The 25868-nt window shown below is 38.5% G+C and overlaps 1 protein-coding gene and 15 non-coding genes across 17 annotated transcripts in view; 1 reads left to right on the forward strand and 15 right to left on the reverse strand.

The window, feature by feature from the left end:
• poglut3 (protein O-glucosyltransferase 3) overlaps window positions 1–25868 on the forward strand; it is a 49174-nt gene that overhangs the window by 14771 nt on the left and 8535 nt on the right. The gene's annotated exons all lie outside the window — the stretch shown is intronic.
• On the reverse strand, window positions 896–977 carry trnas-gcu (transfer RNA serine (anticodon GCU)). The gene has a single exon. It is a non-coding gene; the product is annotated as a tRNA-Ser (tRNA).
• Window positions 2489–2570, reverse strand: trnas-gcu (transfer RNA serine (anticodon GCU)). The gene has a single exon. It is a non-coding gene; the product is annotated as a tRNA-Ser (tRNA).
• On the reverse strand, window positions 4082–4163 carry trnas-gcu (transfer RNA serine (anticodon GCU)). Its single transcript has one exon. It is a non-coding gene; the product is annotated as a tRNA-Ser (tRNA).
• trnas-gcu (transfer RNA serine (anticodon GCU)) lies at window positions 5675–5756 on the reverse strand. Its single transcript has one exon. It is a non-coding gene; the product is annotated as a tRNA-Ser (tRNA).
• On the reverse strand, window positions 7268–7349 carry trnas-gcu (transfer RNA serine (anticodon GCU)). Its single transcript has one exon. It is a non-coding gene; the product is annotated as a tRNA-Ser (tRNA).
• trnas-gcu (transfer RNA serine (anticodon GCU)) lies at window positions 8856–8937 on the reverse strand. Its single transcript has one exon. It is a non-coding gene; the product is annotated as a tRNA-Ser (tRNA).
• trnas-gcu (transfer RNA serine (anticodon GCU)) lies at window positions 10450–10531 on the reverse strand. Its single transcript has one exon. It is a non-coding gene; the product is annotated as a tRNA-Ser (tRNA).
• trnas-gcu (transfer RNA serine (anticodon GCU)) lies at window positions 12043–12124 on the reverse strand. Its single transcript has one exon. It is a non-coding gene; the product is annotated as a tRNA-Ser (tRNA).
• trnas-gcu (transfer RNA serine (anticodon GCU)) lies at window positions 13631–13712 on the reverse strand. Its single transcript has one exon. It is a non-coding gene; the product is annotated as a tRNA-Ser (tRNA).
• trnas-gcu (transfer RNA serine (anticodon GCU)) lies at window positions 15224–15305 on the reverse strand. The gene has a single exon. It is a non-coding gene; the product is annotated as a tRNA-Ser (tRNA).
• trnas-gcu (transfer RNA serine (anticodon GCU)) lies at window positions 16812–16893 on the reverse strand. The gene has a single exon. It is a non-coding gene; the product is annotated as a tRNA-Ser (tRNA).
• On the reverse strand, window positions 18400–18481 carry trnas-gcu (transfer RNA serine (anticodon GCU)). Its single transcript has one exon. It is a non-coding gene; the product is annotated as a tRNA-Ser (tRNA).
• On the reverse strand, window positions 19989–20070 carry trnas-gcu (transfer RNA serine (anticodon GCU)). Its single transcript has one exon. It is a non-coding gene; the product is annotated as a tRNA-Ser (tRNA).
• trnas-gcu (transfer RNA serine (anticodon GCU)) lies at window positions 21583–21664 on the reverse strand. Its single transcript has one exon. It is a non-coding gene; the product is annotated as a tRNA-Ser (tRNA).
• Window positions 23175–23256, reverse strand: trnas-gcu (transfer RNA serine (anticodon GCU)). Its single transcript has one exon. It is a non-coding gene; the product is annotated as a tRNA-Ser (tRNA).

Here is a 25868-nt window from a genome sequence, read left to right on the forward strand (position 1 = left end):
ACCCATGCTAAAGTATGTAATTTATGTAATACTTTGCCTTACCAAGTATCTGTACTTGAGGAGTTGATTATTGGGAGAGTGAAAAGTCATTGCAGAGGAGAGATAATACCCTTGGTCCTCACATTACCCACTACATGAGAGTTTACTTGTCTAAAATGTTGTTAGGAATGTCTGAATGGAGAAATGCTTTTTGTATCATTACTAAACAAACATAAAGGTGAATTGTATTTAAAAGGCAGGTGCTGTTTTTTTCTGTTAGGACAATGCAGCATTTCCACAAACATTAAGGACTCCACATTTGAATTTCTAGCAGACCCACAGATCAAGGAAAGTGGCAAATTACCCCCAGTTTCAAATTGCTTATTCACACTGCCGTCATGACTGAAAGAGACAAATCTTTAGAAGCATGTTTGTGTCTTTGTGAAATTTATAAGATCTGGACATTGAATATTTGGTGTAACATTCAAGAAATTTGATCATTGCCTTCATTGAGTTCCTTCAATAAAATGGCCAGACAGGTCTGGTGTGTATGAAGGGGAATTAGCTCAAGTGGTAGAGCGCTCGCTTAGCATGTGAGAGGCAGTGGGATCAATGCCCACATTCTCCAATGGAAAGTCTCAGTTTTAATCTTGGTCAAAGCACCAAATGTGTTTGTGTTTTCAATTTGTATTTCGGAAAATAGTCGAAGGCAGCATCAATTCGCAGGAATTGAGTAGGTCCATTGTGGATGCATTTTTAGAATTGTGGGCACAATGAAACAGAGTAAAATTCATAAGCAAAAGTAACACTCACACTTCATAAGTGTAGGTAAGTCGCTTTCTAACATAGTGTTATGTTGTCAAATACCAAACTTCACCCATTCATACTGGCACAAAAAGACATTGCAGGGATCACACGATGAGGATGGGATTCGAACCCATGCGTGCAGAACACAATGGATTAGCAGTCCATCACCTTAACCTCTCGGTCACCTCATCGCCCGTGCCTTCGAGGTACGTGGGGTTTCAATGGCAGTGACATATTGTGCTTGAATCCATAGAATTTAATAAACTTTTATTTCCTTTGCGAAATATGTACATATCAGAGGAATTAGCTGGAGTGATAGAGCATTCGCTTTGATCGTGAGAGGCAGTGGGGTTTATGCCCGCATTCTCTAATCAACTCCTTGTTATCGCCAGGATGATTTAGCAAGCTTGGGTTTTTTGAAAATTTGACTTTCAATATGTCTTATAAATGTATCATTCATTCATTTTAACAATGTTTTTTTTTCTGTTCAGGGTAGCAGGGTTCTTGAGCCTATCCGTGGAGACTTTTTACGATGAAAAACGATACCCTAATCTCGTGACTAGGCTAAACTATTCCTGTTATTAGGGTTCTTGAGCCTATTCCAGCAGACTTTGCACAATGAAAAACTATACCCTAATCTCATGACTTGGCTAAACTAATCCAGTTTTTGGGCTTTTATGATTATTATATCTGAAAGCATTCAAAGACAAAATGTTTTGCAAGAGTTCTGTTGCCCCATAAAGTGGCCATCGTTGTTAAGCTTGGCAATTTGGACCAGAGTCAATACCTTGGTTAAAGTTAGCACCCATGCTAAACAAAGTATGTAATTTATGTAATACTTTGCCTTACCAAGTATCTGTACTTGAGGAGTTGATTATTGGGAGAGTGAAAAGTCATTGCAGAGGAGAGATAATACCCTTGGTCCTCACATTCCCCACTACATGAGAGTTTACTTGTCTAAAATGTTGTTAGGAATGTCTGAATGGAGAAATGCTTTTTGTATCATTACTAAACAAACATAAAGGTGAATTGTATTTAAAAGGCAGGTGCTATTTTTTTCTGTTAGGACAATGCAGCATTTCCACAAACATTAAGGACTCCACATTTGAATTTCTAGCAGAACCACAGATCAAGGAAAGTGGCAAATTACCCCCAGTTTCAAATTGCTTATTCACACTGCCGTCATGACTGAAAGAGACAAATCTTTAGAAGCATATTTGTGTCTTTGTGAAATTTATAAGATCTGGACATTGAATATTTGGTGTAACATTCAAGAAATTTGATCATTGCCTTCATTGAGTTCCTTCAATAAAATGGCCAGACAGGTCTGGTGTGTATGAAGGGGAATTAGCTCAAGTGGTAGAGCGCTCGCTTAGCATGTGAGAGGCAGTGGGATCAATGCCCACATTCTCCAATGGAAAGTCTCAGTTTTAATCTTGGTCAAAGCACCAAATGTGTTTGTGTTTTCAATTTGTATTTCGGAAAATAGTCGAAGGCAGCATCAATTCGCAGGAATTGAGTAGGTCCATTGTGGATGCATTTTTAGAATTGTGGGCACAATGAAACAGAGTAAAATTCATAAGCAAAAGTAACACTCACACTTCATAAGTGTAGGTAAGTCGCTTTCTAACATAGTGTTATGTTGTCAAATACCAAACTTCACCCATTCATACTGGCACAAAAAGACATTGCAGGGATCACACGATGAGGATGGGATTCGAACCCATGCGTGCAGAACACAATGGATTAGCAGTCCATCACCTTAACCTCTCGGTCACCTCATCACCCGTGCCTTCGAGGTACGTGGGGTTTCAATGGCAGTGACATATTGTGCTTGAATCCATAGAATTTAATAAACTTTTATTTCCTTTGCAAAATATGTACATATCAGAGGAATTAGCTGGAGTGATAGAGCATTCGCTTTGATCGTGAGAGGCAGTGGGGTTTATGCCCGCATTCTCTAATCACCTCCTTGTTATCGCCAGGATGATTTAGCAAGCTTGGGTTTTTTGAAAATTTGACTTTCAATATGTCTTATAAATGTATCATTCATTCATTTTAACAATGTTTTTTTTTCTGTTCAGGGTAGCAGGGTTCTTGAGCCTATCCGTGGAGACTTTTTACGATGAAAAACGATACCCTAATCTCGTGACTAGGCTAAACTATTCCTGTTATTAGGGTTCTTGAGCCTATTACAGCAGACTTTGCACAATGAAAAACTATACCCTAATCTCATGACTTGGCTAAACTAATCCAGTTTTTGGGCTTTTATGATTATTATATCTGAAAGCATTCAAAGACAAAATGTTTTGCAAGAGTTCTGTTGCCCCATAAAGTGGCCATCGTTGTTAAGCTTGGCAATTTGGACCAGAGTCAATACCTTGGTTAAAGTTAGCACCCATGCTAAACAAAGTATGTAATTTATGTAATACTTTGCCTTACCAAGTATCTGTACTTGAGGAGTTGATTATTGGGAGAGTGAAAAGTCATTGCAGAGGAGAGATAATACCCTTGGTCCTCACATTCCCCACTACATGAGAGTTTACTTGTCTAAAATGTTGTTAGGAATGTCTGAATGGAGAAATGCTTTTTGTATCATTACTAAACAAACATAAAGGTGAATTGTATTTAAAAGGCAGGTGCTGTTTTTTTCTGTTAGGACAATGCAGCATTTCCACAAACATTAAGGACTCCACATTTGAATTTCTAGCAGACCCACAGATCAAGGAAAGTGGCAAATTACCCCCAGTTTCAAATTGCTTATTCACACTGCCGTCATGACTGAAAGAGACAAATCTTTAGAAGCATGTTTGTGTCTTTGTGAAATTTATAAGATCTGGACATTGAATATTTGGTGTAACATTCAAGAAATTTGATCATTGCCTTCATTGAGTTCCTTCAATAAAATGGCCAGACAGGTCTGGTGTGTATGAAGGGGAATTAGCTCAAGTGGTAGAGCGCTCGCTTAGCATGTGAGAGGCAGTGGGATCAATGCCCACATTCTCCAATGGAAAGTCTCAGTTTTAATCTTGGTCAAAGCACCAAATGTGTTTGTGTTTTCAATTTGTATTTCGGAAAATAGTCGAAGGCAGCATCAATTCGCAGGAATTGAGTAGGTCCATTGTGGATGCATTTTTAGAATTGTGGGCACAATGAAACAGAGTAAAATTCATAAGCAAAAGTAACACTCACACTTCATAAGTGTAGGTAAGTCGCTTTCTAACATAGTGTTATGTTGTCAAATACCAAACTTCACCCATTCATACTGGCACAAAAAGACATTGCAGGGATCACACGATGAGGATGGGATTCGAACCCATGCGTGCAGAACACAATGGATTAGCAGTCCATCACCTTAACCTCTCGGTCACCTCATCGCCCGTGCCTTCGAGGTACGTGGGGTTTCAATGGCAGTGACATATTGTGCTTGAATCCATAGAATTTAATAAACTTTTATTTCCTTTGCAAAATATGTACATATCAGAGGAATTAGCTGGAGTGATAGAGCATTCGCTTTGATCGTGAGAGGCAGTGGGGTTTATGCCCGCATTCTCTAATCAACTCCTTGTTATCGCCAGGATGATTTAGCAAGCTTGGGTTTTTTGAAAATTTGACTTTCAATATGTCTTATAAATGTATCATTCATTCATTTTAACAATGTTTTTTTTTCTGTTCAGGGTAGCAGGGTTCTTGAGCCTATCCGTGGAGACTTTTTACGATGAAAAACGATACCCTAATCTCGTGACTAGGCTAAACTATTCCTGTTATTAGGGTTCTTGAGCCTATTACAGCAGACTTTGCACAATGAAAAACTATACCCTAATCTCATGACTTGGCTAAACTAATCCAGTTTTTGGGCTTTTATGATTATTATATCTGAAAGCATTCAAAGACAAAATGTTTTGCAAGAGTTCTGTTGCCCCATAAAGTGGCCATCGTTGTTAAGCTTGGCAATTTGGACCAGAGTCAATACCTTGGTTAAAGTTAGCACCCATGCTAAACAAAGTATGTAATTTATGTAATACTTTGCCTTACCAAGTATCTGTACTTGAGGAGTTGATTATTGGGAGAGTGAAAAGTCATTGCAGAGGAGAGATAATACCCTTGGTCCTCACATTACCCACTACATGAGAGTTTACTTGTCTAAAATGTTGTTAGGAATGTCTGAATGGAGAAATGCTTTTTGTATCATTACTAAACAAACATAAAGGTGAATTGTATTTAAAAGGCAGGTGCTGTTTTTTTCTGTTAGGACAATGCAGCATTTCCACAAACATTAAGGACTCCACATTTGAATTTCTAGCAGACCCACAGATCAAGGAAAGTGGCAAATTACCCCCAGTTTCAAATTGCTTATTCACACTGCCGTCATGACTGAAAGAGACAAATCTTTAGAAGCATGTTTGTGTCTTTGTGAAATTTATAAGATCTGGACATTGAATATTTGGTATAACATTCAAGAAATTTGATCATTGCCTTCATTGAGTTCCTTCAATAAAATGGCCAGACAGGTCTGGTGTGTATGAAGGGGAATTAGCTCAAGTGGTAGAGCGCTCGCTTAGCATGTGAGAGGCAGTGGGATCAATGCCCACATTCTCCAATGGAAAGTCTCAGTTTTAATCTTGGTCAAAGCACCAAATGTGTTTGTGTTTTCAATTTGTATTTCGGAAAATAGTCGAAGGCAGCATCAATTCGCAGGAATTGAGTAGGTCCATTGTGGATGCATTTTTAGAATTGTGGGCACAATGAAACAGAGTAAAATTCATAAGCAAAAGTAACACTCACACTTCATAAGTGTAGGTAAGTCGCTTTCTAACATAGTGTTATGTTGTCAAATACCAAACTTCACCCATTCATACTGGCACAAAAAGACATTGCAGAGATCACACGATGAGGATGGGATTCGAACCCATGCGTGCAGAACACAATGGATTAGCAGTCCATCACCTTAACCTCTCGGTCACCTCATCGCCCGTGCCTTCGAGGTACGTGGGGTTTCAATGGCAGTGACATATTGTGCTTGAATCCATAGAATTTAATAAACTTTTATTTCCTTTGCAAAATATGTACATATCAGAGGAATTAGCTGGAGTGATAGAGCATTCGCTTTGATCGTGAGAGGCAGTGGGGTTTATGCCCGCATTCTCTAATCAACTCCTTGTTATCGCCAGGATGATTTAGCAAGCTTGGGTTTTTTGAAAATTTGACTTTCAATATGTCTTATAAATGTATCATTCATTCATTTTAACAATGTTTTTTTTTCTGTTCAGGGTAGCAGGGTTCTTGAGCCTATCCGTGGAGACTTTTTACGATGAAAAACGATACCCTAATCTCGTGACTAGGCTAAACTATTCCTGTTATTAGGGTTCTTGAGCCTATTACAGCAGACTTTGCACAATGAAAAACTATACCCTAATCTCATGACTTGGCTAAACTAATCCAGTTTTTGGGCTTTTATGATTATTATATCTGAAAGCATTCAAAGACAAAATGTTTTGCAAGAGTTCTGTTGCCCCATAAAGTGGCCATCGTTGTTAAGCTTGGCAATTTGGACCAGAGTCAATACCTTGGTTAAAGTTAGCACCCATGCTAAACAAAGTATGTAATTTATGTAATACTTTGCCTTACCAAGTATCTGTACTTGAGGAGTTGATTATTGGGAGAGTGAAAAGTCATTGCAGAGGAGAGATAATACCCTTGGTCCTCACATTACCCACTACATGAGAGTTTACTTGTCTAAAATGTTGTTAGGAATGTCTGAATGGAGAAATGCTTTTTGTATCATTACTAAACAAACATAAAGGTGAATTGTATTTAAAAGGCAGGTGCTGTTTTTTTCTGTTAGGACAATGCAGCATTTCCACAAACATTAAGGACTCCACATTTGAATTTCTAGCAGACCCACAGATCAAGGAAAGTGGCAAATTACCCCCAGTTTCAAATTGCTTATTCACACTGCCGTCATGACTGAAAGAGACAAATCTTTAGAAGCATGTTTGTGTCTTTGTGAAATTTATAAGATCTGGACATTGAATATTTGGTGTAACATTCAAGAAATTTGATCATTGCCTCCATTGAGTTCCTTCAATAAAATGGCCAGACAGGTCTGGTGTGTATGAAGGGGAATTAGCTCAAGTGGTAGAGCGCTCGCTTAGCATGTGAGAGGCAGTGGGATCAATGCCCACATTCTCCAATGGAAAGTCTCAGTTTTAATCTTGGTCAAAGCACCAAATGTGTTTGTGTTTTCAATTTGTATTTCGGAAAATAGTCGAAGGCAGCATCAATTCGCAGGAATTGAGTAGGTCCATTGTGGATGCATTTTTAGAATTGTGGGCACAATGAAACAGAGTAAAATTCATAAGCAAAAGTAACACTCACACTTCATAAGTGTAGGTAAGTCGCTTTCTAACATAGTGTTATGTTGTCAAATACCAAACTTCACCCATTCATACTGGCACAAAAAGACATTGCAGGGATCACACGGTGAGGATGGGATTCAAACCCATGCGTGCAGAACACAATGGATTAGCAGTCCATCACCTTAACCTCTCGGTCACCTCATCGCCCTTGCCTTCGAGGTACGTGGGGTTCAATGGCAGTGACATATTGTGCTTGAATCCATAGAATGTAATAAACTTTTATTTCCTTTGCAAAATATGTACATATCAGAGGAATTAGCTGGAGTGATAGAGCATTCGCTTTGATCGTGAGAGGCAGTGGGGTTTATGCCCGCATTCTCTAATCACCTCCTTGTTATCGCCAGGATGATTTAGCAAGCTTGGGTTTTTTGAAAATTTGACTTTCAATGTCTTATAAATGTATCATTCATTCATTTTAACAATGTTTTTTTCTGTTCAGGGTAGCAGGGTTCTTGAGCCTATCCGTGGAGACTTTTTACGATGAAAAACGATACCCTAATCTCGTGACTAGGCTAAACTATTCCTGTTATGAGGGTTTTTGAGCCTATTCCAGCAGACTTTGCACAATGAAAAACTATACCCTAATCTCATGACTTGGCTAAACTAATCCAGTTTTTGGGCTTTTATGATTATTATATCTGAAAGCATTCAAAGACAAAATGTTTTGCAAGAGTTCTGTTGCCCCATAAAGTGGCCATCGTTGTTAAGCTTGGCAATTTGGACCAGAGTCAATACCTTGGTTAAAGTTAGCACCCATGCTAAACAAAGTATGTAATTTATGTAATACTTTGCCTTACCAAGTATCTGTACTTGAGGAGTTGATTATTGGGAGAGTGAAAAGTCATTGCAGAGGAGAGATAATACCCTTGGTCCTCACATTACCCACTACATGAGAGTTTACTTGTCTAAAATGTTGTTAGGAATGTCTGAATGGAGAAATGCTTTTTGTATCATTACTAAACAAACATAAAGGTGAATTGTATTTAAAAGGCAGGTGCTGTTTTTTTCTGTTAGGACAATGCAGCATTTCCACAAACATTAAGGACTCCACATTTGAATTTCTAGCAGACCCACAGATCAAGGAAAGTGACAAATTACCCCCAGTTTCAAATTGCTTATTCACACTGCCGTTATTACTGAAAGAGATAAATCTTTAGAAGCATGTTTGTGTCTTTGTGAAATTTATAAGATCTGGACATTGAATATTTGGTGTAACATTCAAGAAATTTGATCATTGCCTTCATTGAGTTCCTTCAATAAAATGACCAGACAGGTCTGGTGTGTATGAAGGGGAATTAGCTCAAGTGGTAGAGCGCTCGCTTAGCATGTGAGAGGCAGTGGGATCAATGCCCACATTCTCCAATGGAAAGTCTCAGTTTTAATCTTGGTCAAAGCACCAAATGTGTTTGTGTTTTCAATTTGTATTTCGGAAAATAGTCGAAGGCAGCATCAATTCGCAGGAATTGAGTAGGTCCATTGTGGATGCATTTTTAGAATTGTGGGCACAATGAAACAGAGTAAAATTCATAAGCAAAAGTAACACTCACACTTCATAAGTGTAGGTAAGTCGCTTTCTAACATAGTGTTATGTTGTCAAATACCAAACTTCACCCATTCATACTGGCACAAAAAGACATTGCAGGGATCACACGATGAGGATGGGATTCGAACCCATGCGTGCAGAACACAATGGACTAGCAGTCCATCACCTTAACCTCTCGGTCACCTCATCGCCCGTGCCTCCGAGGTACGTGGGGTTTCAATGGCAGTGACATATTGTGCTTGAATCCATAGAATGTAATAAACTTTTATTTCCTTTGCAAAATATGTACATATCAGAGGAATTAGCTGGAGTGATAGAGCATTCGCTTTGATCGTGAGAGGCAGTGGGGTTTATGCCCGCATTCTCTAATCAACTCCTTGTTATCGCCAGGATGATTTAGCAAGCTTGGGTTTTTTGAAAATTTGACTTTCAATATGTCTTATAAATGTATCATTCATTCATTTTAACAATGTTTTTTTTTTCTGTTCAGGGTAGCAGGGTTCTTGGGCCTATCCGTGGAGACTTTTTACGATGAAAAACGATACCCTAATCTCGTGACTAGGCTAAACTATTCCTGTTATTAGGGTTCTTGAGCCTATTCCAGCAGACTTTGCACAATGAAAAACTATACCCTAATCTCATGACTTGGCTAAACTAATCCAGTTTTTGGGCTTTTATGATTATTATATCTGAAAGCATTCAAAGACAAAATGTTTTGCAAGAGTTCTGTTGCCCCATAAAGTGGCCATCGTTGTTAAGCTTGGCAATTTGGACCAGAGTCAATACCTTGGTTAAAGTTAGCACCCATGCTAAACAAAGTATGTAATTTATGTAATACTTTGCCTTACCAAGTATCTGTACTTGAGGAGTTGATTATTGGGAGAGTGAAAAGTCATTGCAGAGGAGAGATAATACCCTTGGTCCTCACATTCCCCACTACATGAGAGTTTACTTGTCTAAAATGTTGTTAGGAATGTCTGAATGGAGAAATGCTTTTTGTATCATTACTAAACAAACATAAAGGTGAATTGTATTTAAAAGGCAGGTGCTGTTTTTTTCTGTTAGGACAATGCAGCATTTCCACAAACATTAAGGACTCCACATTTGAATTTCTAGCAGACCCACAGATCAAGGAAAGTGGCAAATTACCCCCAGTTTCAAATTGCTTATTCACACTGCCGTCATGACTGAAAGAGACAAATCTTTAGAAGCATGTTTGTGTCTTTGTGAAATTTATAAGATCTGGACATTGAATATTTGGTGTAACATTCAAGAAATTTGATCATTGCCTTCATTGAGTTCCTTCAATAAAATGGCCAGACAGGTCTGGTGTGTATGAAGGGGAATTAGCTCAAGTGGTAGAGCGCTCGCTTAGCATGTGAGAGGCAGTGGGATCAATGCCCACATTCTCCAATGGAAAGTCTCAGTTTTAATCTTGGTCAAAGCACCAAATGTGTTTGTGTTTTCAATTTGTATTTCGGAAAATAGTCGAAGGCAGCATCAATTCGCAGGAATTGAGTAGGTCCATTGTGGATGCATTTTTAGAATTGTGGGCACAATGAAACAGAGTAAAATTCATAAGCAAAAGTAACACTCACACTTCATAAGTGTAGGTAAGTCGCTTTCTAACATAGTGTTATGTTGTCAAATACCAAACTTCACCCATTCATACTGGCACAAAAAGACATTGCAGGGATCACACGATGAGGATGGGATTCGAACCCATGCGTGCAGAACACAATGGATTAGCAGTCCATCACCTTAACCTCTCGGTCACCTCATCGCCCGTGCCTTTGAGGTACGTGGGGTTTCAATGGCAGTGACATATTGTGCTTGAATCCATAGAATTTAATAAACTTTTATTTCCTTTGCAAAATATGTACATATCAGAGGAATTAGCTGGAGTGATAGAGCATTCGCTTTGATCGTGAGAGGCAGTGGGGTTTATGCCCGCATTCTCTAATCAACTCCTTGTTATCGCCAGGATGATTTAGCAAGCTTGGGTTTTTTGAAAATTTGACTTTCAATATGTCTTATAAATGTATCATTCATTCATTTTAACAATGTTTTTTTTTCTGTTCAGGGTAGCAGGGTTCTTGAGCCTATCCGTGGAGACTTTTTACGATGAAAAACGATACCCTAATCTCGTGACTAGGCTAAACTATTCCTGTTATTAGGGTTCTTGAGCCTATTCCAGCAGACTTTGCACAATGAAAAACTATACCCTAATCTCATGACTTGGCTAAACTAATCCAGTTTTTGGGCTTTTATGATTATTATATCTGAAAGCATTCAAAGACAAAATGTTTTGCAAGAGTTCTGTTGCCCCATAAAGTGGCCATCGTTGTTAAGCTTGGCAATTTGGACCAGAGTCAATACCTTGGTTAAAGTTAGCACCCATGCTAAACAAAGTATGTAATTTATGTAATACTTTGCCTTACCAAGTATCTGTACTTGAGGAGTTGATTATTGGGAGAGTGAAAAGTCATTGCAGAGGAGAGATAATACCCTTGGTCCTCACATTCCCCACTACATGAGAGTTTACTTGTCTAAAATGTTGTTAGGAATGTCTGAATGGAGAAATGCTTTTTGTATCATTACTAAACAAACATAAAGGTGAATTGTATTTAAAAGGCAGGTGCTGTTTTTTTCTGTTAGGACAATGCAGCATTTCCACAAACATTAAGGACTCCACATTTGAATTTCTAGCAGACCCACAGATCAAGGAAAGTGACAAATTACCCCCAGTTTCAAATTGCTTATTCACACTGCCGTCATTACTGAAAGAGATAAATCTTTAGAAGCATGTTTGTGTCTTTGTGAAATTTATAAGATCTGGACATTGAATATTTGGTGTAACATTCAAGAAATTTGATCATTGCCTTCATTGAGTTCCTTCAATAAAATGACCAGACAGGTCTGGTGTGTATGAAGGGGAATTAGCTCAAGTGGTAGAGTGCTCGCTTAGCATGTGATAGGCAGTGGGATCAATGCCCACATTCTCCAATGGAAAGTCTCAGTTTTAATCTTGGTCAAAGCACCAAATGTGTTTGTGTTTTCAATTTGTATTTCGGAAAATAGTCGAAGGCAGCATCAATTCGCAGGAATTGAGTAGGTCCATTGTGGATGCATTTTTAGAATTGTGGGCACAATGAAACAGAGTAAAATTCATAAGCAAAAGTAACACTCACACTTCATAAGTGTAGGTAAGTCGCTTTCTAACATAGTGTTATGTTGTCAAATACCAAACTTCACCCATTCATACTGGCACAAAAAGACATTGCAGGGATCACACGATGAGGATGGGATTCGAACCCATGCGTGCAGAACACAATGGATTAGCAGTCCATCACCTTAACCTCTCGGTCACCTCATCGCCCTTGCCTTCGCGGTACGTGGGGTTCAATGGCAGTGACATATTGTGCTTGAATCCATAGAATGTAATAAACTTTTATTTCCTTTGCAAAATATGTACATATCAGAGGAATTAGCTGGAGTGATAGAGCATTCGCTTTGATCGTGAGAGGCAGTGGGGTTTATGCCCGCATTCTCTAATCACCTCCTTGTTATCGCCAGGATGATTTAGCAAGCTTGGGTTTTTTGAAAATTTGACTTTCAATGTCTTATAAATGTATCATTCATTCATTTTAACAATGTTTTTTTCTGTTCAGGGTAGCAGGGTTCTTGAGCCTATCCGTGGAGACTTTTTACGATGAAAAACGATACCCTAATCTCGTGACTAGGCTAAACTATTCCTGTTATGAGGGTTTTTGAGCCTATTCCAGCAGACTTTGCACAATGAAAAACTATACCCTAATCTCATGACTTGGCTAAACTAATCCAGTTTTTGGGCTTTTATGATTATTATATCTGAAAGCATTCAAAGACAAAATGTTTTGCAAGAGTTCTGTTGCCCCATAAAGTGGCCATCGTTGTTAAGCTTGGCAATTTGGACCAGAGTCAATACCTTGGTTAAAGTTAGCACCCATGCTAAACAAAGTATGTAATTTATGTAATACTTTGCCTTACCAAGTATCTGTACTTGAGGAGTTGATTATTGGGAGAGTGAAAAGTCATTGCAGAGGAGAGATAATACCCTTGGTCCTCACATTCCCCACTACATGAGAGTTTACTTGTCTAAAATGTTGTTAGGAATGTCTGAATGGAGAAATGCTTTTTGTATCATTACTAAACAAACATAAAGGTGAATTGTATTTAAAAGGCAGGTGCTGTTTTTTTCTGTTAGGACAATGCAGCATTTCCACAAACATTAAGGACTCCACATTTGAATTTCTAGCAGACCCACAGATCAAGGAAAGTGACAAATTACCCCCAGTTTCAAATTGCTTATTCACACTGCCGTCATTACTGAAAGAGATAAATCTTTAGAAGCATGTTTGTGTCTTTGTGAAATTTATAAGATCTGGACATTGAATATTTGGTGTAACATTCAAGAAATTTGATCATTGCCTTCATTGAGTTCCTTCAATAAAATGGCCAGACAGGTCTGGTGTGTATGAAGGGGAATTAGCTCAAGTGGTAGAGCGCTCGCTTAGCATGTGAGAGGCAGTGGGATCAATGCCCACATTCTCCAATGGAAAGTCTCAGTTTTAATCTTGGTCAAAGCACCAAATGTGTTTGTGTTTTCAATTTGTATTTCGGAAAATAGTCGAAGGCAGCATCAATTCGCAGGAATTGAGTAGGTCCATTGTGGATGCATTTTTAGAATTGTGGGCACAATGAAACAGAGTAAAATTCATAAGCAAAAGTAACACTCACACTTCATAAGTGTAGGTAAGTCGCTTTCTAACATAGTGTTATGTTGTCAAATACCAAACTTCACCCATTCATACTGGCACAAAAAGACATTGCAGGGATCACACGATGAGGATGGGATTCGAACCCATGCGTGCAGAACACAATGGATTAGCAGTCCATCACCTTAACCTCTCGGTCACCTCATCACCCGTGCCTTTGAGGTACGTGGGGTTTCAATGGCAGTGACATATTGTGCTTGAATCCATAGAATTTAATAAACTTTTATTTCCTTTGCAAAATATGTACATATCAGAGGAATTAGCTGGAGTGATAGAGCATTCGCTTTGATCGTGAGAGGCAGTGGGGTTTATGCCCGCATTCTCTAATCAACTCCTTGTTATCGCCAGGATGATTTAGCAAGCTTGGGTTTTTTGAAAATTTGACTTTCAATATGTCTTATAAATGTATCATTCATTCATTTTAACAATGTTTTTTTTTCTGTTCAGGGTAGCAGGGTTCTTGAGCCTATCCGTGGAGACTTTTTACGATGAAAAACGATACCCTAATCTCGTGACTAGGCTAAACTATTCCTGTTATTAGGGTTCTTGAGCCTATTCCAGCAGACTTTGCACAATGAAAAACTATACCCTAATCTCATGACTTGGCTAAACTAATCCAGTTTTTGGGCTTTTATGATTATTATATCTGAAAGCATTCAAAGACAAAATGTTTTGCAAGAGTTCTGTTGCCCCATAAAGTGGCCATCGTTGTTAAGCTTGGCAATTTGGACCAGAGTCAATACCTTGGTTAAAGTTAGCACCCATGCTAAACAAAGTATGTAATTTATGTAATACTTTGCCTTACCAAGTATCTGTACTTGAGGAGTTGATTATTGGGAGAGTGAAAAGTCATTGCAGAGGAGAGATAATACCCTTGGTCCTCACATTCCCCACTACATGAGAGTTTACTTGTCTAAAATGTTGTTAGGAATGTCTGAATGGAGAAATGCTTTTTGTATCATTACTAAACAAACATAAAGGTGAATTGTATTTAAAAGGCAGGTGCTGTTTTTTTCTGTTAGGACAATGCAGCATTTCCACAAACATTAAGGACTCCACATTTGAATTTCTAGCAGACCCACAGATCAAGGAAAGTGACAAATTACCCCCAGTTTCAAATTGCTTATTCACACTGCCGTCATTACTGAAAGAGATAAATCTTTAGAAGCATGTTTGTGTCTTTGTGAAATTTATAAGATCTGGACATTGAATATTTGGTGTAACATTCAAGAAATTTGATCATTGCCTTCATTGAGTTCCTTCAATAAAATGACCAGACAGGTCTGGTGTGTATGAAGGGGAATTAGCTCAAGTGGTAGAGTGCTCGCTTAGCATGTGATAGGCAGTGGGATCAATGCCCACATTCTCCAATGGAAAGTCTCAGTTTTAATCTTGGTCAAAGCACCAAATGTGTTTGTGTTTTCAATTTGTATTTCGGAAAATAGTCGAAGGCAGCATCAATTCGCAGGAATTGAGTAGGTCCATTGTGGATGCATTTTTAGAATTGTGGGCACAATGAAACAGAGTAAAATTCATAAGCAAAAGTAACACTCACACTTCATAAGTGTAGGTAAGTCGCTTTCTAACATAGTGTTATGTTGTCAAATACCAAACTTCACCCATTCATACTGGCACAAAAAGACATTGCAGGGATCACACGATGAGGATGGGATTCGAACCCATGCGTGCAGAACACAATGGATTAGCAGTCCATCACCTTAACCTCTCGGTCACCTCATCGCCCTTGCCTTCGAGGTACGTGGGGTTCAATGGCAGTGACATATTGTGCTTGAATCCATAGAATGTAATAAACTTTTATTTCCTTTGCAAAATATGTACATATCAGAGGAATTAGCTGGAGTGATAGAGCATTCGCTTTGATCGTGAGAGGCAGTGGGGTTTATGCCCGCATTCTCTAATCACCTCCTTGTTATCGCCAGGATGATTTAGCAAGCTTGGGTTTTTTGAAAATTTGACTTTCAATGTCTTATAAATGTATCATTCATTCATTTTAACAATGTTTTTTTCTGTTCAGGGTAGCAGGGTTCTTGAGCCTATCCGTGGAGACTTTTTACGATGAAAAACGATACCCTAATCTCGTGACTAGGCTAAACTATTCCTGTTATGAGGGTTTTTGAGCCTATTCCAGCAGACTTTGCACAATGAAAAACTATACCCTAATCTCATGACTTGGCTAAACTAATCCAGTTTTTGGGCTTTTATGATTATTATATCTGAAAGCATTCAAAGACAAAATGTTTTGCAAGAGTTCTGTTGCCCCATAAAGTGGCCATCGTTGTTAAGCTTGGCAATTTGGACCAGAGTCAATACCTTGGTTAAAGTTAGCACCCATGCTAAACAAAGTATGTAATTTATGTAATACTTTGCCTTACCAAGTATCTGTACTTGAGGAGTTGATTATTGGGAGAGTGAAAAGTCATTGCAGAGGAGAGATAATACCCTTGGTCCTCACATTACCCACTACATGAGAGTTTACTTGTCTAAAATGTTGTTAGGAATGTCTGAATGGAGAAATGCTTTTTGTATCATTACTAAACAAACATAAAGGTGAATTGTATTTAAAAGGCAGGTGCTGTTTTTTTCTGTTAGGACAATGCAGCATTTCCACAAACATTAAGGACTCCACATTTGAATTTCTAGCAGACCCACAGATCAAGGAAAGTGGCAAATTACCCCCAGTTTCAAATTGCTTATTCACACTGCCGTCATGACTGAAAGAGACAAATCTTTAGAAGCATGTTTGTGTCTTTGTGAAATTTATAAGATCTGGACATTGAATATTTGGTGTAACATTCAAGAAATTTGATCATTGCCTTCATTGAGTTCCTTCAATAAAATGGCCAGACAGGTCTGGTGTGTATGAAGGGGAATTAGCTCAAGTGGTAGAGCGCTCGCTTAGCATGTGAGAGGCAGTGGGATTAATGCCCACATTCTCCAATGGAACGTCTCAGTTTTAATCTTGGTCAAAGCACCAAATGTGTTTGTGTTTTCAATTTGTATTTCGGAAAATAGTCGAAGGCAGCATCAATTCGCAGGAATTGAGTAGGTCCGTTGTGGATGCATTTTTAGAATTGTGGGCACAATGAAACAGAGTAAAATTCATAAGCAAAAGTAACACTCACACTTCATAAGTGTAGGTAAGTCGCTTTCTAACATAGTGTTATGTTGTCAAATACCAAACTTCACCCATTCATACTGGCACAAAAAGACATTGCAGGGATCACACGATGAGGATGGGATTCGAACCCATGCGTGCAGAACACAATGGATTAGCAGTCCATCACCTTAACCTCTCGGTCACCTCATCGCCCTTGCCTTCGAGGTACGTGGGGTTCAATGGCAGTGACATATTGTGCTTGAATCCATAGAATGTAATAAACTTTTATTTCCTTTGCAAAATATGTACATATCAGAGGAATTAGCTGGAGTGATAGAGCATTCGCTTTGATCGTGAGAGGCAGTGGGGTTTATGCCCGCATTCTCTAATCACCTCCTTGTTATCGCCAGGATGATTTAGCAAGCTTGGGTTTTTTGAAAATTTGACTTTCAATGTCTTATAAATGTATCATTCATTCATTTTAACAATGTTTTTTTCTGTTCAGGGTAGCAGGGTTCTTGAGCCTATCCGTGGAGACTTTTTACGATGAAAAACGATACCCTAATCTCGTGACTAGGCTAAACTATTCCTGTTATGAGGGTTTTTGAGCCTATTCCAGCAGACTTTGCACAATGAAAAACTATACCCTAATCTCATGACTTGGCTAAACTAATCCAGTTTTTGGGCTTTTATGATTATTATATCTGAAAGCATTCAAAGACAAAATGTTTTGCAAGAGTTCTGTTGCCCCATAAAGTGGCCATCGTTGTTAAGCTTGGCAATTTGGACCAGAGTCAATACCTTGGTTAAAGTTAGCACCCATGCTAAACAAAGTATGTAATTTATGTAATACTTTGCCTTACCAAGTATCTGTACTTGAGGAGTTGATTATTGGGAGAGTGAAAAGTCATTGCAGAGGAGAGATAATACCCTTGGTCCTCACATTACCCACTACATGAGAGTTTACTTGTCTAAAATGTTGTTAGGAATGTCTGAATGGAGAAATGCTTTTTGTATCATTACTAAACAAACATAAAGGTGAATTGTATTTAAAAGGCAGGTGCTGTTTTTTTCTGTTAGGACAATGCAGCATTTCCACAAACATTAAGGACTCCACATTTGAATTTCTAGCAGACCCACAGATCAAGGAAAGTGGCAAATTACCCCCAGTTTCAAATTGCTTATTCACACTGCCGTCATGACTGAAAGAGACAAATCTTTAGAAGCATGTTTGTGTCTTTGTGAAATTTATAAGATCTGGACATTGAATATTTGGTGTAACATTCAAGAAATTTGATCATTGCCTTCATTGAGTTCCTTCAATAAAATGGCCAGACAGGTCTGGTGTGTATGAAGGGGAATTAGCTCAAGTGGTAGAGCGCTCGCTTAGCATGTGAGAGGCAGTGGGATTAATGCCCACATTCTCCAATGGAACGTCTCAGTTTTAATCTTGGTCAAAGCACCAAATGTGTTTGTGTTTTCAATTTGTATTTCGGAAAATAGTCGAAGGCAGCATCAATTCGCAGGAATTGAGTAGGTCCATTGTGGATGCATTTTTAGAATTGTGGGCACAATGAAACAGAGTAAAATTCATAAGCAAAAGTAACACTCACACTTCATAAGTGTAGGTAAGTCGCTTTCTAACATAGTGTTATGTTGTCAAATACCAAACTTCACCCATTCATACTGGCACAAAAAGACATTGCAGGGATCACACGGTGAGGATGGGATTCGAACCCATGCGTGCAGAACACAATGGATTAGCAGTCCATCACCTTAACCTCTCGGTCACCTCATCGCCCGTGCCTTTGAGGTACGTGGGGTTTCAATGGCAGTGACATATTGTGCTTGAATCCATAGAATTTAATAAACTTTTATTTCCTTTGCAAAATATGTACATATCAGAGGAATTAGCTGGAGTGATAGAGCATTCGCTTTGATCGTGAGAGGCAGTGGGGTTTATGCCCGCATTCTCTAATCACCTCCTTGTTATCGCCAGGATGATTTAGCAAGCTTGGGTTTTTTGAAAATTTGACTTTCAATGTCTTATAAATGTATCATTCATTCATTTTAACAATGTTTTTTTCTGTTCAGGGTAGCAGGGTTCTTGAGCCTATCCGTGGAGACTTTTTACGATGAAAAACGATACCCTAATCTCGTGACTAGGCTAAACTATTCCTGTTATGAGGGTTTTTGAGCCTATTCCAGCAGACTTTGCACAATGAAAAACTATACCCTAATCTCATGACTTGGCTAAACTAATCCAGTTTTTGGGCTTTTATGATTATTATATCTGAAAGCATTCAAAGACAAAATGTTTTGCAAGAGTTCTGTTGCCCCATAAAGTGGCCATCGTTGTTAAGCTTGGCAATTTGGACCAGAGTCAATACCTTGGTTAAAGTTAGCACCCATGCTAAACAAAGTATGTAATTTATGTAATACTTTGCCTTACCAAGTATCTGTACTTGAGGAGTTGATTATTGGGAGAGTGAAAAGTCATTGCAGAGGAGAGATAATACCCTTGGTCCTCACATTACCCACTACATGAGAGTTTACTTGTCTAAAATGTTGTTAGGAATGTCTGAATGGAGAAATGCTTTTTGTATCATTACTAAACAAACATAAAGGTGAATTGTATTTAAAAGGCAGGTGCTGTTTTTTTCTGTTAGGACAATGCAGCATTTCCACAAACATTAAGGACTCCACATTTGAATTTCTAGCAGACCCACAGATCAAGGAAAGTGACAAATTACCCCCAGTTTCAAATTGCTTATTCACACTGCCGTCATTACTGAAAGAGATAAATCTTTAGAAGCATGTTTGTGTCTTTGTGAAATTTATAAGATCTGGACATTGAATATTTGGTGTAACATTCAAGAAATTTGATCATTGCCTTCATTGAGTTCCTTCAATAAAATGACCAGACAGGTCTGGTGTGTATGAAGGGGAATTAGCTCAAGTGGTAGAGCGCTCGCTTAGCATGTGAGAGGCAGTGGGATCAATGCCCACATTCTCCAATGGAAAGTCTCAGTTTTAATCTTGGTCAAAGCACCAAATGTGTTTGTGTTTTCAATTTGTATTTCGGAAAATAGTCGAAGGCAGCATCAATTCGCAGGAATTGAGTAGGTCCATTGTGGATGCATTTTTAGAATTGTGGGCACAATGAAACAGAGTAAAATTCATAAGCAAAAGTAACACTCACACTTCATAAGTGTAGGTAAGTCGCTTTCTAACATAGTGTTATGTTGTCAAATACCAAACTTCACCCATTCATACTGGCACAAAAAGACATTGCAGGGATCACACGATGAGGATGGGATTCGAACCCATGCGTGCAGAACACAATGGATTAGCAGTCCATCACCTTAGCCTCTCGGTCACCTCATCGCCCGTGCCTCCGAGGTACGTGGGGTTTCAATGGCAGTGACATATTGTGCTTGAATCCATAGAATGTAATAAACTTTTATTTCCTTTGCAAAATATGTACATATCAGAGGAATTAGCTGGAGTGATAGAGCATTCGCTTTGATCGTGAGAGGCAGTGGGGTTTATGCCCGCATTCTCTAATCAACTCCTTGTTATCGCCAGGATGATTTAGCAAGCTTGGGTTTTTTGAAAATTTGACTTTCAATATGTCTTATAAATGTATCATTCATTCATTTTAACAATGTTTTTTTTTTCTGTTCAGGGTAGCAGGGTTCTTGAGCCTATCCGTGGAGACTTTTTACGATGAAAAACGATACCCTAATCTCGTGACTAGGCTAAACTATTCCTGTTATTAGGGTTCTTGAGCCTATTCCAGCAGACTTTGCACAATGAAAAACTATACCCTAATCTCATGACTTGGCTAAACTAATCCAGTTTTTGGGCTTTTATGATTATTATATCTGAAAGCATTCAAAGACAAAATGTTTTGCAAGAGTTCTGTTGCCCCATAAAGTGGCCATCGTTGTTAAGCTTGGCAATTTGGACCAGAGTCAATACCTTGGTTAAAGTTAGCACCCATGCTAAACAAAGTATGTAATTTATGTAATACTTTGCCTTACCAAGTATCTGTACTTGAGGAGTTGATTATTGGGAGAGTGAAAAGTCATTGCAGAGGAGAGATAATACCCTTGGTCCTCACATTCCCCACTACATGAGAGTTTACTTGTCTAAAATGTTGTTAGGAATGTCTGAATGGAGAAATGCTTTTTGTATCATTACTAAACAAACATAAAGGTGAATTGTATTTAAAAGGCAGGTGCTGTTTTTTTCTGTTAGGACAATGCAGCATTTCCACAAACATTAAGGACTCCACATTTGAATTTCTAGCAGACTCACAGATCAAGGAAAGTGACAAATTACCCCCAGTTTCAAATTGCTTATTCACACTGCCGTCATTACTGAAAGAGATAAATCTTTAGAAGCATGTTTGTGTCTTTGTGAAATTTATAAGATCTGGACATTGAATATTTGGTGTAACATTCAAGAAATTTGATCATTGCCTTCATTGAGTTCCTTCAATAAAATGACCAGACAGGTCTGGTGTGTATGAAGGGGAATTAGCTCAAGTGGTAGAGTGCTCGCTTAGCATGTGAGAGGCAGTGGGATCAATGCCCACATTCTCCAATGGAAAGTCTCAGTTTTAATCTTGGTCAAAGCACCAAATGTGTTTGTGTTTTCAATTTGTATTTCGGAAAATAGTCGAAGGCAGCATCAATTCGCAGGAATTGAGTAGGTCCATTGTGGATGCATTTTTAGAATTGTGGGCACAATGAAACAGAGTAAAATTCATAAGCAAAAGTAACACTCACACTTCATAAGTGTAGGTAAGTCGCTTTCTAACATAGTGTTATGTTGTCAAATACCAAACTTCACCCATTCATACTGGCACAAAAAGACATTGCAGGGATCACACGATGAGGATGGGATTTGAACCCATGCGTGCAGAACACAATGGATTAGCAGTCCATCACCTTAACCTCTCGGTCACCTCATCGCCCTTGCCTTCGAGGTACGTGGGGTTCAATGGCAGTGACATATTGTGCTTGAATCCATAGAATGTAATAAACTTTTATTTCCTTTGCAAAATATGTACATATCAGAGGAATTAGCTGGAGTGATAGAGCATTCGCTTTGATCGTGAGAGGCAGTGGGGTTTATGCCCGCATTCTCTAATCAACTCCTTGTTATCGCCAGGATGATTTAGCAAGCTTGGGTTTTTTGAAAATTTGACTTTCAATATGTCTTATAAATGTATCATTCATTCATTTTAACAATGTTTTTTTTTCTGTTCAGGGTAGCAGGGTTCTTGAGCCTATCCGTGGAGACTTTTTACGATGAAAAACGATACCCTAATCTCGTGACTAGGCTAAACTATTCCTGTTATTAGGGTTCTTGAGCCTATTCCAGCAGACTTTGCACAATGAAAAACTATACCCTAATCTCATGACTTGGCTAAACTAATCCAGTTTTTGGGCTTTTATGATTATTATATCTGAAAGCATTCAAAGACAAAATGTTTTGCAAGAGTTCTGTTGCCCCATAAAGTGGCCATCGTTGTTAAGCTTGGCAATTTGGACCAGAGTCAATACCTTGGTTAAAGTTAGCACCCATGCTAAACAAAGTATGTAATTTATGTAATACTTTGCCTTACCAAGTATCTGTACTTGAGGAGTTGGTTATTGGGAGAGTGAAAAGTCATTGCAGAGGAGAGATAATACCCTTGGTCCTCACATTCCCCACTACATGAGAGTTTACTTGTCTAAAATGTTGTTAGGAATGTCTGAATGGAGAAATGCTTTTTGTATCATTACTAAACAAACATAAAGGTGAATTGTATTTAAAAGGCAGGTGCTGTTTTTTTCTGTTAGGACAATGCAGCATTTCCACAAACATTAAGGACTCCACATTTGAATTTCTAGCAGACCCACAGATCAAGGAAAGTGACAAATTACCCCCAGTTTCAAATTGCTTATTCACACTGCCGTCATTACTGAAAGAGATAAATCTTTAGAAGCATGTTTGTGTCTTTGTGAAATTTATAAGATCTGGACATTGAATATTTGGTGTAACATTCAAGAAATTTGATCATTGCCTTCATTGAGTTCCTTCAATAAAATGACCAGACAGATCTGGTGTGTATGAAGGGGAATTAGCTCAAGTGGTAGAGCGCTCGCTTAGCATGTGAGAGGCAGTGGGATCAATGCCCACATTCTCCAATGGAAAGTCTCAGTTTTAATCTTGGTCAAAGCACCAAATGTGTTTGTGTTTTCAATTTGTATTTCGGAAAATAGTCGAAGGCAGCATCAATTCGCAGGAATTGAGTAGGTCCATTGTGGATGCATTTTTAGAATTGTGGGCACAATGAAACAGAGTAAAATTCATAAGCAAAAGTAACACTCACACTTCATAAGTGTAGGTAAGTCGCTTTCTAACATAGTGTTATGTTGTCAAATACCAAACTTCACCCATTCATACTGGCACAAAAAGACATTGCAGGGATCACACGGTGAGGATGGGATTCAAACCCATGCATGCAGAACACAATGGATTAGCAGTCCATCACCTTAACCTCTCGGTCACCTCATCGCCCTTGCCTTCGAGGTACGTGGGGTTCAATGGCAGTGACATATTGTGCTTGAATCCATAGAATGTAATAAACTTTTATTTCCTTTGCAAAATATGTACATATCAGAGGAATTAGCTGGAGTGATAGAGCATTCGCTTTGATCGTGAGAGGCAGTGGGGTTTATGCCCGCATTCTCTAATCACCTCCTTGTTATCGCCAGGATGATTTAGCAAGCTTGGGTTTTTTGAAAATTTGACTTTCAATGTCTTATAAATGTATCATTCATTCATTTTAACAATGTTTTTTTCTGTTCAGGGTAGCAGGGTTCTTGAGCCTATCCGTGGAGACTTTTTACGATGAAAAACGATACCCTAATCTCGTGACTAGGCTAAACTATTCCTGTTATGAGGGTTTTTGAGCCTATTCCAGCAGACTTTGCACAATGAAAAACTATACCCTAATCTCATGACTTGGCTAAACTAATCCAGTTTTTGGGCTTTTATGATTATTATATCTGAAAGCATTCAAAGACAAAATGTTTTGCAAGAGTTCTGTTGCCCCATAAAGTGGCCATCGTTGTTAAGCTTGGCAATTTGGACCAGAGTCAATACCTTGGTTAAAGTTAGCACCCATGCTAAACAAAGTATGTAATTTATGTAATACTTTGCCTTACCAAGTATCTGTACTTGAGGAGTTGGTTATTGGGAGAGTGAAAAGTCATTGCAGAGGAGAGATAATACCCTTGGTCCTCACATTCCCCACTACATGAGAGTTTACTTGTCTAAAATGTTGTTAGGAATGTCTGAATGGAGAAATGCTTTTTGTATCATTACTAAACAAACATAAAGGTGAATTGTATTTAAAAGGCAGGTGCTGTTTTTTTCTGTTAGGACAATGCAGCATTTCCACAAACATTAAGGACTCCACATTTGAATTTCTAGCAGACCCACAGATCAAGGAAAGTGACAAATTACCCCCAGTTTCAAATTGCTTATTCACACTGCCGTCATTACTGAAAGAGATAAATCTTTAGAAGCATGTTTGTGTCTTTGTGAAATTTATAAGATCTGGACATTGAATATTTGGTGTAACATTCAAAAAATTTGATCATTGCCTTCATTGAGTTCCTTCAATAAAATGACCAGACAGGTCTGGTGTGTATGAAGGGGAATTAGCTCAAGTGGTAGAGCGCTCGCTTAGCATGTGAGAGGCAGTGGGATCAATGCCCACATTCTCCAATGGAAAGTCTCAGTTTTAATCTTGGTCAAAGCACCAAATGTGTTTGTGTTTTCAATTTGTATTTCGGAAAATAGTCGAAGGCAGCATCAATTCGCAGGAATTGAGTAGGTCCATTGTGGATGCATTTTTAGAATTGTGGGCACAATGAAACAGAGTAAAATTCATAAGCAAAAGTAACACTCACACTTCATAAGTGTCGGTAAGTCGCTTTCTAACATAGTGTTATGTTGTCAAATACCAAACTTCACCCATTCATACTGGCACAAAAAGACATTGCAGGGATCACACGGTGAGGATGGGATTCAAACCCATGCGTGCAGAACACAATGGATTAGCAGTGCATCACCTTAACCTCTCGGTCACCTCATCGCCCTTGCCTTCGAGGTACGTGGGGTTCAATGGCAGTGACATATTGTGCTTGAATCCATAGAATGTAATAAACTTTTATTTCCTTTGCAAAATATGTACATATCAGAGGAATTAGCTGGAGTGATAGAGCATTCGCTTTGATCGTGAGAGGCAGTGGGGTTTATGCCCGCATTCTCTAATCACCTCCTTGTTATCGCCAGGATGATTTAGCAAGCTTGGGTTTTTTGAAAATTTGACTTTCAATGTCTTATAAATGTATCATTCATTCATTTTAACAATGTTTTTTTCTGTTCAGGGTAGCAGGGTTCTTGAGCCTATCCGTGGAGACTTTTTACGATGAAAAACGATACCCTAATCTCGTGACTAGGCTAAACTATTCCTGTTATGAGGGTTTTTGAGCCTATTCCAGCAGACTTTGCACAATGAAAAACTATACCCTAATCTCATGACTTGGCTAAACTAATCCAGTTTTTGGGCTTTTATGATTATTATATCTGAAAGCATTCAAAGACAAAATGTTTTGCAAGAGTTCTGTTGCCCCATAAAGTGGCCATCGTTGTTAAGCTTGGCAATTTGGACCAGAGTCAATACCTTGGTTAAAGTTAGCACCCATGCTAAACAAAGTATGTAATTTATGTAATACTTTGCCTTACCAAGTATCTGTACTTGAGGAGTTGATTATTGGGAGAGTGAAAAGTCATTGCAGAGGAGAGATAATACCCTTGGTCCTCACATTACCCACTACATGAGAGTTTACTTGTCTAAAATGTTGTTAGGAATGTCTGAATGGAGAAATGCTTTTTGTATCATTACTAAACAAACATAAAGGTGAATTGTATTTAAAAGGCAGGTGCTGTTTTTTTCTGTTAGGACAATGCAGCATTTCCACAAACATTAAGGACTCCACATTTGAATTTCTAGCAGACCCACAGATCAAGGAAAGTGACAAATTACCCCCAGTTTCAAATTGCTTATTCACACTGCCGTCATTACTGAAAGAGATAAATCTTTAGAAGCATGTTTG

Source organism: Stigmatopora nigra, chromosome 2 (assembly GCF_051989575.1).
Source record: "Stigmatopora nigra isolate UIUO_SnigA chromosome 2, RoL_Snig_1.1, whole genome shotgun sequence".
NCBI classification, from domain to species: Eukaryota; Metazoa; Chordata; class Actinopteri; order Syngnathiformes; family Syngnathidae; genus Stigmatopora; species Stigmatopora nigra.